Source organism: Thermobia domestica, chromosome 7 (genome assembly GCF_964235325.1).
Source record: "Thermobia domestica chromosome 7, izTheDome1.hap1.1, whole genome shotgun sequence".
NCBI classification, from domain to species: domain Eukaryota; kingdom Metazoa; phylum Arthropoda; class Insecta; order Zygentoma; family Lepismatidae; genus Thermobia; species Thermobia domestica.
Window position 1 is genome coordinate 25,787,194 of NC_137460.1, and position 14,371 is coordinate 25,801,564.

The 14,371-nt window shown below is 33.1% G+C and overlaps 1 non-coding gene across 1 annotated transcript; it reads left to right on the forward strand.

Annotated features, from left to right (window-relative positions):
• The first annotated feature begins 2,039 nt into the window (after positions 1–2,039).
• Positions 2,040–2,112, forward strand: TRNAR-CCU (transfer RNA arginine (anticodon CCU)). The gene has a single exon. It is a non-coding gene; the product is annotated as a tRNA-Arg (tRNA).
• Positions 2,113–14,371: the final 12,259 nt, after the last annotated feature.

Sequence of the window (14,371 nt, forward strand, 5' to 3'; positions counted from 1 at the left end):
GTCGCATATCTATACCTTCTTCTTGTAAGAATATAATTCGATAATGATTTTGTAGGGTACTTTTAATACTGATACTATGTGTGTAATCGGGAAATGTATATTTGTGGTAAATTATATAGGGAAAGAATTAGAAATACGAAAATTAGAATGAGTAAAACAAAATGTTGCTAAATGGACAAGAAAGTTTTATTTTCGTTTTATTGTTCTGTTTACTACTCTTTGATATGACATTTGCTAGATACATGTCTTTGCCGATTATACACATACAACATTATAAGAAATACCGGGCGAATTCGTTATCAAATTCTATTCCTACAATAACATATTTATAGACATGACAATAATTTTGGACATGAGTGTACATTCTGATTTCTTTGTTGTATTTACTATTTTGTATTTTGGAAAGCATTCTCACGATATAAAATAACTAAAAAATAATAACTAAAAAACAGGAAAACAAAATAAATAATATTTTTATAAGCTTTTATAGTTTAATTAAAACGTTGGTCTTGTAAACCATTAATGAATAATATTCTAAAAGCATCAAGAGAAAGTATGAACTTATATTTAGTCCCCAAAACTAATATTTTTAATAAACTACCTCTTGAAATTAAAATAACCTGAATATTACTTATAATTTTAGTAGTTTTAAGATTCATTCTAATTCAAATATCTCACCCCTTATCAATACTACTAATACTTATTGTCAACACTATTACTACCTGCTTAATTATTTCAACTATAAGAGAATCCCCTTGATTTTCTTATATTCTCTTCTTAGTTTTCTAGGAGGTATATTAGTTTTATTTATTTATGTTACAAGACTAGCATCAAATGAAATATTAAATAATTTAATTTGTGTTGTATTTTGGAAAGCATTCTCACGACAAACTTTATAAGAAAAAAAAAAGAGAGAAAGAAAAAGAAAATAATCTAAGTGTAGACCCATAAATTTACAGTACTTAAACTTATTTAAAAGTCCAATAAATCCATTCTATAAAGAAATTTATTTAAAATATATTAAAAGTATTCTTTTTTAAACTATCATAGGCCAAAATGCGTCAAATCTCCGCAATCATGTATAACATTTGAAAAAAAAAATCAAGTATTCTACACGCAAGGGCGCCGATCCTGGAGGAGGCTCCCCCAATGCTCATGTGGGCCCTCCATGTTACAGCAGAAAGTTTATTCTTACTAGAACATAATACTCTTTGGTAAACGTTATACAAACATAGTTAATTCTGTAATTGCAGGGCCTGCCCCCATAATGATTATATGTATACTGTTATGTGTATTTTTTTAATCAATATACAATAGTTGCCATAATTTGAATTCAATTTGTTTTAAAATCCTCATATATGCCTTCTTAGACCCAGGGGCGGATCCAGGACCGATTTAATACATATTGCATCCATAGCAATATGTATTAAAGGTGGGTTATCATATTGCTACTTTTAAGGGCTCCAAAGTTTGGGATGAGTTTTATTTATATATATAAAACAAGAAAGTTTCCTCTTCTGGAACGATCGCCCCCCCCCCCCTGGATCCGCCCCTGCTTAGACCATTGCCTGTAACCAAACACACATCTGAATGGGCCACCCCAAAGTTACAGAGAAATCGGCATCCTTGTCTACACGGGACTTGAACCTACGATTTCTAGCTAAGGGGAGTAATGCCTTATCTATTAAGCCACGCAGGCAATGAGGTGCTATTTTAAAGAAACTATCTTCACTAACGCGCTATAGTTCAGTTATCCGCTTTTGTGCACCTACGACGCGCAATTCATTCTCTATTCCACATGAATTTGCTATCCGTCACATTCCAATGCTTCTTGATCTAATTCCTTAGTGTGAATGCTCTTAAAGACAAGGATTTCTTTACGGCAAAATTAAAAAAGGCTATGCAAAATTTGCTTATACATCAGGAAGTGATTAATAAGGAACATGAACAGCATAACAACTGTTGATTCCTATTATTATAACCACAAAGTGGGCGGCATTCAAGTTTATCATGTTTATTTGCTGCTGCGTGCATTCATAGCCCCTGTGGCCTAACGGATAAGGCATCGGTCTCCTAAACCGGGGATTGCGGGTTCGAATCCCGCCAGGGGTAGAAATTTTTCCCAAAAAGATGTTACCCTTTTACATTGTTTTCCCATTATAGGCCTATAGTCAATTTTCTAAGGAAAATGGAAGTTTGATTTCTGTTATAAGTTTGTTCTCCACGTGAAATATGCCTTTTTTTTTTTTTTTTTTTTTTTGGTAATAAGTAAGTTTCATTTCACAGTCATGAAACTACAATAGACTTCTAAACTAAGCCAATTCGATGTTGAAAGAGATCTATAATTTCCGGATTCTAGTGAAAGATGAATAATCTTCTACATGCTATAAAAAATCGTAAAAAAATGTAAAGTCTAAAGTAAATTAGTCTTAAAATATAAAATATGTATTAAAGGAGGGAATAAAACTATGCTACGTCATGTTATCAGGATCCCACAATGTAATTTATAAACCAAGCAACGTGAATACAGTGCATATACTATAGACAGTTGTTTTCGATTACCTTTAGGACAGTGCAATATTTAACAAGCTTTACCGCCAAACCAACGAAACCATATTTAGATTTCAGAATTAGTATTTGTGGAAACAATTAGAACTTCTATCTCAATTTTAGTCTAGAGCGTACAGGGAACATATAAATAGGAATAATGATATAAACAACTAATTATCTAACTTATATATTCATGTGATCCTCTTTTAATTGTTTGTAAGTTGAATACTCTGGAATGCCAAAGGGAAGAAGGAAGATTGTCCATTGAAGGAAAGAAGGTTAAAAAAAAAAAAAAAAAGCGACCGTCCTTCCTGTTCAGAATTAACCCATTGAAGATCAATGCTTACCTGAAACAATTGCCTTCGAAATGCTCTATTAAAAATTCTCTCAGAAATTAGTATTCATAGTTAAAAAATGCAATATATACAACTTTTACAATAGACCAGCGACGTTATAGGAAGTCTGGGAGTGCATCGACCCCTCTAAAAGTCTCATATGTCCCCCAAAAGTGATTTTTTCGTTTAACATTTGTTCTCTTAATAATAATAATAATAATAATAATAATAATAATAATAATAATAATAATAATAATAATAATAATAATAATAATAATAATAATAATAATAATATTCATTGACATCGTTAAGAGGTCAAGGGAAATTGTCCCAGTACTTTCTCTGTTTACCGTGAGTAGGTTGATCTAGTCTGTTAATTTTGAGAGTCTTGATTTTGTTTCGAAAGAACTTGAGATTTGTAATTTGTAACTTCAATTTGCGTCTGCAATTCATCTCATCTACATTTGATCCCATCCTGAAAATATATAAAGCCATAGCAAATGCAACCTAGCTGTAGCAAAATAAACTTAAAATTGTGTTGTGGTGAAGCAATGAAGAAAGTTATTATTGCAGATTTGAATTCAGCGGTAGAGCTGATGAAAGCCATGGGATGTTAGTATCACTGAACAGGTTAGTGTACACAGCATTGAAATAATAATAATAAAAAAAAATTAATAATAACACATATTGCATCGTTGCCAGTCACATATGTTACTTTTACTGCAACGACAAACACTGTTAACTTTTCTCTTAGACCTATGTCTTGTGATGTGCAATGCAGGCAGGTAGGTACCCAGCAAGTTTCTCCTGCAGGGGGCATTAAGACTTTTTTCAGTGGGCCCAGACTTTTACATACTAAAAGCAAACCGAAAATCCTGTTTCAGAATGTAAAAGCGTTAATAACTTATCATGCATACACTACAATTTAATATATATTGCACATATTATTATTATTATTATTATTATTATTATTATTATTATTATTATTATTATTATTATTATTATTATTATTATTATTATTAGTAGTAGTAGTAGTAGTAGTAGTAGTAGTAGTAGTAGTAGTAGTAGTAGTAGTAGAAATATGGGCTTTGAGACTGTGCAAAATTAGAATCTCAGGTTGTAGGAAACGTACGCGTATCAATAAACAATTCATTGGAAAAGAAAAAAAATATTTGAGGAAATTCGACTGTTTGAGTTCGCGTTTATGTGTAAATCGAAGGTACGTACCACCGTACTGAACTTCCTCGTTCTAAATTCTCTTCTAATTTCTTAAACTAAATCATGTTATGCTACAGTTACAATAGTGAAACATTTCCTTTGAAATTTCCTTTGAAATACAAACAAAATTGTTTTCGGAAAACTTAAAAAAATGAAATGAAATTTTGAGTTTTACGTCCCACGGTTATGCCGGTTAGGCTAAAGGAGACGGTGATAATGAGTAATGAATGAAATGGTGGAATGAAGAAAGTGGGAGGAAACGGGAGAACCCCGAGAAAACCCACGCACACGGTCGGAAAACTTAGTTCGAGGAAAACTCAGCCTCAAAAGTTAACTACCGTTTGTGAACTTTTTAATGACAAATGACTATCACATATTTGGGTTATTTATAAAACATTTGTTTATAAGGTATCAACAAAATCGCATAAATCGTATTTGAGGATATAATAATAATAATAATAATAATAATAATAATAATAATAATAATAATAATAATAACAAAGGAAGCCTTGTAAATATTTTCGTAACAAGAGATTTGCGGAACATTGTAGAGTTATCAATGAAATATAAACAATATCATCTCGTTCGTTCGTTTTTTTTTTTTTTTTTTTTTATAAGAGTAACACCTCCAAAATAAAGAACCCCTTGTTAATTTTTCAAGGCAAATGATCAATACCATATTGTTTGGTGATTAATAGAACATCTATTGATGAAATATGAAACAAAATTGCCTGTGTCGTGTTTGGAAAAATCTTCTGGAAAACTCATCCCGAAGAATAAACTACTACTTTTGAACTTTTTCGAGACAAATGAGTTTTGCCATATTATCAGGTTAATAATGAAGTATTTATTTGTGAAATATGAACAAAATTGCCTGTATTGTTTCTGAGAAAATAGTATGGAAACCTCCAAGATTAAACTCATGGATTTTTCCTAGAAAAGTGACTTGTATTATAGGATTGTTAGTAGAAAATTGATTTATAAAATATGAACCAAATCGTTAGAGCCGTTTTAGAGAAAATCGCAATTTTTAATTTTCACCCTTCTGTAATCTACCTTTATTTTTCGGGGTAGGAAGAAAATTAAAAAAAAACGCCCCTAGAGAATCTTATAAAACTTTTAAGTTTTAAAATTGGTTTTTGATACGTTGAACAGTATGGTCTTTAGTCGAGTAAACATCTTTTCATTGGGACGAACGGACAGACGGGGCAACAGATGGACAGATATCCAAAAATTGTTTTTCGACATGTAGAAGCCATAATTAAATTTTTAAATTTTGTGAAATATCGAATTCGATTTTTTTTTTTAATGATCCTTTTCTCGTATCGTTGCTCGAAAGTAAAAGTAATAAAAATAGAGAAAAAATCGAAGAAAATATAAGATCACTCTCAGATAGTTACGCAATAGCATAGTAGGTTAATAAAATAGCAACTGCATACATCCAATTAGATAAATAAGAGTAACAAAGTTGATGGTTAATCACTATCAACAGCGTAGGCACTAGTACAGCGATACCGAAATAGATTATTATTATTATTATTTTTTTTAAGTATGTTCGATTTGTGACTCTTTTATAGACAATTTGTCACGAAAAACAAGTTTTAGCAGGAAAGAAAAAATTACTTCTCATAAGCAATGTCCTTTATCTTAACCTTACACAAGATATCAGCAAATTAGTTATATACTATATTCTAAATCTTTTTCAACTCTTTTTCGTTTCCAAAATCGTTCCCAAGTATCAAAATTTATCAAAAATGAAAAGAACTAGAACAAAAAAGTAAATATTTAAATTATTTTATTATTATGTAGCTCCGGTTTAGCTGCATTGTTACCGAGAACGAACTTGGTGTGCTTGGTCCTGGTTCTATTTTCGCTGGCAGCACTAAAACTTTCTGCTGTTGGCCCAGTATCAAGAGGCAATTGCAGAGCTATAACATATACCACATTGACTTGATCCCTAGTCTTCCGTTGCGAGCGCTGCTATCGTCTGAAGGAATTCCACTCGCTTTCTCTCGCTTAGCAACAGCTGAATCCTTATTGGTTCAACACGAGGGTGTGTGAGAGTGTGAGCTTTAGTTCGCATTTTTGACACGGCTCAGGACATTTTGGCAGCACAATACCTGAACAAAAAGTTATTTAACTCCGATCCAGAAAGCCAGAAATAATGGGACCTGGGAACCGATGTACTGTCCACTCATCATCTAAATAAACCTGAACCATCTGGCTGGTCATAGTCTTTGATGGTTGTAGCGTCAAGTAATTCCTCAATACTGTGTAACTAAAGAAAATGGAAAAGAATGTAATTTCTTTCTTATCGGTCTCACCTGCAACTCATCTTCCTTCTGTATACTTCGTGTCACAAGAGCCGATGAAGTACTCTGGCCTACAATATGGCCCACATTTCAGCCTGTTACGCCACTGTGTGTATGTATAGTGTCTATAGGAACATTTCTTCGTTATGGCAATTATTAGTACGATCATTAGTATTGAACTAATTGTTGGATTTGGAAACTTAGTAACTATTATAATGTGTTAACGTCATTTAGATTTTTATAACGAGACAACCTCAAATGTCGTGAGTATCAATATAAGTATATACCAATATAAGTATGCAGTTCTTACCATCAAGGCTGATTTTTGCACGGTGGAATTTTTGAGCCCAAGCAGAAGCCCAACCCAGGTAGTGATGCCAACCGGCTCGGACCGGTTCAACTAAGCGAAGTGCCCGAGACGGCTCGATTGGGATGAGCCATCGACTCGGTTGGGACCAGCCATCGACTCGAGACAAGCCATCGACAATTGAGCCGATGGCTCGAGCCGGCTCGATTGGGATGAGCCACTGACTAGGCTCATGTGAGCCATCGGCTCGACCCAGCTCCGTTGAAACGGGTCCATCGGCTCGGTTTGACTCAGCTCAACTGAGTCGATAGCTCGAAGTGTCTCGGTTGGGTGAGCAATCAGCTCAATTCGGTTCGGCTCGGATAAGCCAACGGTTCGAGCCAGCTCGGTTGGGTGAGCTGTTGGCTCGGGTCTCGGTTCGACTCGATAGTGAATGAGCTATGAGCCGAATTGTTCGAGCCGTTGACAACACTAAACCTGGGCCGAGCAGTTTTGAACATGTTTGGCCAGCGCCCTATAACTTTTAACAATTTTTTTCTCGAGCCCGAATACTTGCTCCTCCGGAACTCAAACCCAAAACCTCGCCACCGATGTTCTTGAATCCTGAAGACTTCTCGATGACCCAGATCGACAGTCAACTAGTTTTCAGTATTCAGACACAAACCGCCTACCCTTCATGGTTATACACAGTGTTGTTATAATAATAATAATAATAATAATAATAATAATAATAATAATAATAATAATAATAATAATAATAATAATAATAATAATAATAATATCATTGATAATTTCATTGTCTATGTAGGATACTTGGAACTACACTCAGGGTTTAGCTCGAATTGGCTCGACTCGACTCGAAATTCGACCCGAATTCGAGTAGAGTTTTGAATCGAATTGAGGAAATGTTTCTAGCCGAGCTCTCGAGTCGAGCTCAAAGATGTCTGTTTCGAGTCGAGCCGAGTTTCAAAGAAAACTCATCCCTATTCAGCGGGGAGGAAAGGGAGATACCGAGACATGTAAAAGTAATCCAAAATGATCGATATTAGTGTCAAATTCATAGTTTTCGCAGTTGCTGAAATGAATGGTGATACTCCGACAGGGCGTTGACTTCCAAAATACAGCCCCCATGCGAAGAATGGGTATATTCAGTTCGTAAAAAGAATAAAAAATGGCTCACTCACCAATATGAAGCTTACTATAACCAGAAACATAAAATTTGAATAGGATACTCCCTTGCCATGGAAACAAATGATAAGAAAGGATTTTTAAAATAAGAATTCTTCGGGAGCTTAAAATGGGTTCTCTCTCTCTCTCTCTCTCTCTCTTTCTTCGAGAATAAAGTACCTCATTAGGAAGGTAAAACTTGACATACGAGCTCCCATTAAAAATAACTGAACATGTGTTTCAGCATATTTTAAAAGTTCTGTCTTAAAAAGGAAAAAATAGGGACAATTTGTATCTTACAAATTTCGCATCTTTATTGTGAAACTGCAAAACGTAAGGATTCGTTCAAGTAAGAAATGTAACATTTGGTATTTAAACACCACATTAAAAATAAGATAATACATGTTTCGATAATTCTGCTTCTAATAAGGAATGGGAACAATTTCTATAATGTCCAGATTTTCGATTCTTTATACAAAAAAAAAAAAAAAAAAAAAAAAGCTTTATGTCAATATTCATTTAAGTTTGGAGTAAGAAGTTTGGTACATAAACTCCTAATTAAAATCAATCGAAAACATGTTTCAGCCTTTTTAAAATTTCGGCTCCTAAAGTAGACAATTTCTAATAGTAAAATTTTCGATTCTTTAGTTAGAAAATGTTTAATGTGAGTATTCGCTTAAATGGTAGGCATCAAATTCGATATATAAACCCATAATCAAAAATGAATAAGCATGTGTTGCAGTGTTTTCGGCATTTTCACTTCTAAAAGAGAAAAGAGGGGTAACTTTTACAATATTTGAATATTCAGTTTTATGTTCATTAAATCTTATTCTTCATGTGTACAGAATAGACACTTCTATTTTTTTCTATTATAAGCATCCATCATTTGCTTTAGTAAACATGTTTAAACACCTAACAGTTGAACTCCATTTAGGATCTCAGGAAGTCATTTAAGGGGCTGGGCCCACATTTGCTACATCGTCATATCTTTACCGGGTACTACGGTCGAAATAAGGCCCTGGGGCTTACAGCTTATATTAAGGTTTTGTCTTTGTTTTACATCTAGGATCACTCCCCACGCTGAGCATGGGTGGGAGTTTTAGACCAACCGATATACAGTAAAACCTGTTAACTTGGCCACCTGTCTAAGTTGGCCACCTGCTCATCTTGGCCTGGTTCGTCTTAAACCTGCATTTTTCCATAAGGCATTCGTTACTTATTACTCTGTAAGTTGGCCACCTGTCTATCTTCGAAGTTGGTCACCTTGAAGCAATGATACCCTATGATGAAAATGATAAATTTACCTGCATATCTTGGCCACGCAAAATACTGTTTTGTTATTTTTCTTAACCCTTTCGTATTCTCATGTGAGAAGCAGATGTTTTGTATTTGTGACTGGAAATAAAGAAATATGGATTTCCACGATTTGTTCTTAGAGGTCAATGACCAGAAAGCTATCCTGATAAAGGGGTAGTAAAGGAAGATGTGAATAAGAAAAAGCACGTACATGTATTTAGGAAATGATTGTACGTATTCGTTTACCCTATATGTTTGGGTAAAACCATTACCTATGTCGGCTCCTTTCAACAGTGGGGAGTTTTAGTAATTCCGGAAAATTCTCAAGGTTCGGCTAACCGTTTCAATTGTCAACTATTGGCACCTGACGGCTTGTGGAAAGGTAGCGGAGATTTTGAAATATGAATTCCTTTAAGATCTTCTCAAAACATCTTTTGCTCCGAGGGTGCTCATTAACAAGAGGTAGTTAACTACAAAATTAGAATGTGCATATATGTCAAAAAATAAAAATAAAATAAAATAAAAGAAACACCTCTAGAATAAACCACCATGAATAAATTTGTTATTAATAACTGATTTCCTATTTTTCGAAAGGTATCTACAGAAAATATTTGTCACTGTTTAATCAGTTCAGATGAAAATTTCTTACTCTATAGACAGCAAAAGAGCAAATCCGATTTCGGTGTGTGTGTGTGTGTGTGTGCGTTCAGTGATCTCTGTGTTCAGTGGAAGGGGACGTGTTGAATTCATGAATTCATAATGGATTCGAAACGTAGAAAGTTGAATGAGTTGTGTGTATTAAACATACTGTAGTATTTTTTCCTAGTACTGTATATTGTTATGATTACTCAATATATATTATTTAAAAGTAGCTGACGTGCCATGGCTTATTAAAATTTTACAATCAAGTAATACTAGAAATCCTATTCTAAAAATACACCAATCACATTTATTTTCTTCACAAATACACTTTTCAATGGAATCGATGATGGCCAACATAGACAGGTTTCACTGTATATATTAAGTCCTGACTCATATGAAAGACAACGGAAATTTTCCTTTCCTGTGCTGAAGTATTAAATGATCCAAAAATGACCCCCCACAAAAAAAGGGGGTTAGTTCATAAATTATTTGTGAACTAATGCCCAATGCTTGGTACTATTTATAAAAACGAAAGCCCTTCAGGTACGAAATTAGTCATACTTTTTTTTCGTTCTTTCTTTCTTCTTCATTTAGTTTTCCTCAAACGGTTACACGGTCTCTTTAGTAGTACAATTTCGATATTATGGAATTTACCATTTATATATGAGAGTATCTAAGATACTTTTGTACTTATTAACAGTACTTGGAGAGCTTTTACGAATATATTTCCTTCTCCGAAATTTATCTCTGGGTCTGCCACTCAATATGTTTGATATGTATTTGAATATGATATTTCGTAGACTTGTTTAGTTGATATTTGAGTACTTTTTTTTTTTACCATACACCTAAAGTTGTTAGAAATCATGAAAATATCAGTTGTATTTGTATGTGTTTGCTACTTTCTATCGCTTAGTTTTGATTTCGATTAACCCAGTTTAATAACTTGTTTTAGAAGGAAAAATTCAGTATCTTTGAATTACTGTGAATATGTATTCCCGATTATTTGTATTCCTAACACTGTTCCACATAAATGTCCGAATTTGTGTAAAAATTAAATTTGAAAATTCTTATATCGCTCTTTCTATCGCTTTGAAATTTATATTTCATCACATGAGAATTACCAAGAATATCTCAAAATCGTGAAAACGAAGTGAATACATGCAATACACGTACTGAAACACACCTCATGATGCATCAAAGAAACTCCACAGATACTTCCAACATGGTTCTGTCACAAATAGACCTATGGATCAGTGTTTCTTTCAGAAACAATGTTCCGGGGGGCACACTTGGTATTCCGGGGGGCACAGCTGATACTATTCTATTTATTGTTATATTATAGACGTATTATTTTGGTCTCCTCCGGGGGGCACTCTCAGAGCTACGGGGGGGGCAGTACCCCCAAAAAACAGGTCTGGAAGAAACACTGCTATGGATTATACTCCACGGATGACGTTCGTAAGTCCTAAATTGTACGTTTTCTACAATAAATATTGAGACTCGTGTACTAGATGAATTTTAACATTTCTGCATTTTTCGACTTGTGCATTTTAGAACTTTAGTCGTGCTAGATTATCTTTAGAGTTTCTGCAAGTTGATCATTTCGAAGATCTCTGCACTTTAGAACTTGTGTGAGGTTAAGTACAGTAAAGGATATGTAGCGCACCTCCCACGCCACACACATAACCAAAGCAATGTTTATCCAAAAGTCTATCTTAGTGCTGTGAAAACATATCCAACTCTTGACATTTTGTAACAGACTCTGTAGGTTATGATAAAAAAAAAAAAAAAAAAAGTGGACTATCCAATGAAACAATCAGTTACCGTTTTGCTGTATACAGAATGAAGCAAAACGTAAACATTGACATTTGTTTGCTCAAAGTTGTTTCTTATAACTGGTATAGGTGTTGTGTTTTTGTTACAATATTTACAGACCTATTACTTGGTGATTAATAAGGATGACAGCGAGATCGAGATGAGACCAAGCTCAGTCTCAAAAGTCTGGAATATTAACAGAAATTATAAAAATTGAATTTCTTACTCAAAATTCGTTGGATGTTACGTTATATGTAAGATAATGGAACGGTTGGCCTTGGAAGTAGCAGTCATAGGTGTATACATGAGAAAAAAAGGGCAAAGGCCACCGCTGATCCTTCAATATTTAGGTATATCGAAAATGTTTTAAACAGTTCATAATTTTGAGCTGGGATTCAATACATTTTACTCTCTTCGCAGTCATTTAAAAGACCTCGTTGCCAAAATGTTCCGAAACTTAATTTTGTAAAGCAAACTTCCCACTCGGCTTACACAGCCTTAAGAAATTCTCCTGGGAGAGACGATTAAAAATGTCTCCTTTTACTTCAGTTGCTCGTGTAAATAATAGTGCACACCAACTTTGTTATGAAACTCAGGATAAAATGTTAAAGTTGGAAGTGAGTAGGAGTAGGAATTTCAGAATATGATAGGCGGAGATTTATGGAAAAAGGAAATACATTCGATTAACCAGAAAGTTAATTTGAATTATCAAGATGTAAAATTCTATAAATTGATTGGTTTCTTGAATTGAATGTAGCGTCCCTTTCAGTATCAAGGCTATAATAGACGTGAACCTACAGTTTTAAGATGGATCCGAACCGCTGTAATGCGTTTTCACTGGGAATCGAACTCGGGACCCCGTGCACTGAAGGCGAGTGCCCCAGAGTTTCTAGTCTCTTTTGGATTCCGAGGATAAATTACACAAAATATATTGCTTAAAGTAGAATCTGAATCATTATTCGGGTTTCATCCAGGGTTTAATACACAGAAAGCACACACACAGAAAGCACAACCGTTAACAATTAAGCCACGAAGGATTATTCTGCCTACAATAGATCTATAGTCAAGAATGGATTAAAACTCTATAGAGAAGAGAAGTTATGCTATAATGTGATATTATTTATACATGTTCAATTTCACACATTTCGAGATTACTTCTTTAAATAAAAACTATCCATGGCTTTGGATTGGATATTGTAACGAAAGAAACACTGACCAAAGCTTTAACACACACTGTATTTTAAACTATAATGTGTTACGGTTTCGGATATCTAACATATTCTTCATCAGACACTATATTGATACAATAGTGTCTGATGAAGGATATGTTAGATGTACGAAACTGTAACACATTATAGTTTAAAATACAGTGTGTGTTGAAGCATTGCTCAGTGCTTATTTTGTTACTTCTTTAAATAAAATTAAAGGTCTCTTGCTTATCAAAATGAACTTGCATTGCATTTAAATTAAAATTACTTAGATTTGATTATTAAATATTTCAATTATAAATCACAAAATATAATCTTTTGGGAATAAAATACATTTCAGGAGGAAATACGTAAAATCAAATCATTAAACTTTAATTTCCTTTCAAAGAAATCAGAAAAATAATCCCCCGTATGAATTAAAGATATCGTAAGTATTCAGTACAGTTAATAAACAATCTATTCTTTATATAGGGACCACCAGAATTTTTCAATATCACAGGATCCAGATGCGTTAGTTCTTAGTGATAGTTTTTTTATATATATATCTATTATTTCTAACTTATAATTAAGGGAAATAAAGGTATTTCACTTTCTAAGCAATACATTAAATTAAAATACAAAAAAGCAAATATTTTTAACTGTCTTTATTACAAAGCGTCGATACAAAGATTTTTCCTTTTCATGTATTTTATGCTGTATATATATATATACTGTGATAGAATTTGTCGTTTATGTACTTAGCCGCTTTAATGACATAATTACATTACAATACTTACAATAATAATTATAATAATCTCTGTTGATAATATCCACATAATTTTGTTTGACAATTTCTATTAATTTGTATTTAATTTTTGTTACATATACAGTAAAGGATCTGTTATACAGTGCATCACAACAGCGGCGTACAGATTTGGAATGCAAAGAAAGGAGGATGTGTGCTGTACAACATCAACTTATTTTTAAGAAATTTACATAAACATACATACATACATACATAACCATACACTCACACATTCATACAGGCAAACTGCAATTAAAAAACAAACAAACGATGCATCATTTAAAATTTGTTTTACGTTAACAATTTTGTTTTTAATTATAATAATAATAATAATAAAAATTGCACACATACTCTCTTTCACACATTTATACACGTACAAAATATAACAAGTAAATCATTTTCAAATTCAGTCCTTTTGGAAACACGAAAAAAAAAGATGCTGAGAAAACATAACAGTATACGCTTTTTTATACAGTTAATGACGGTAAAAAAAGCGCCGATGATCGACTCAGGGATACGAACACAAGAAAAAATAATATAAAATCACATAACAATATAATTATATCTCTTTCTATATATATATATAGATAAATCTATTTTCACAATTCTCTTACATATTCTGATTCATACATATACAGAAGATGGGCCACTTTTTTCCGGAACTCTATACATTTTCAATATATATTTATCATATTCTACATTAGTATTTCATCTCTATTTATCCTCCTACGGAACGG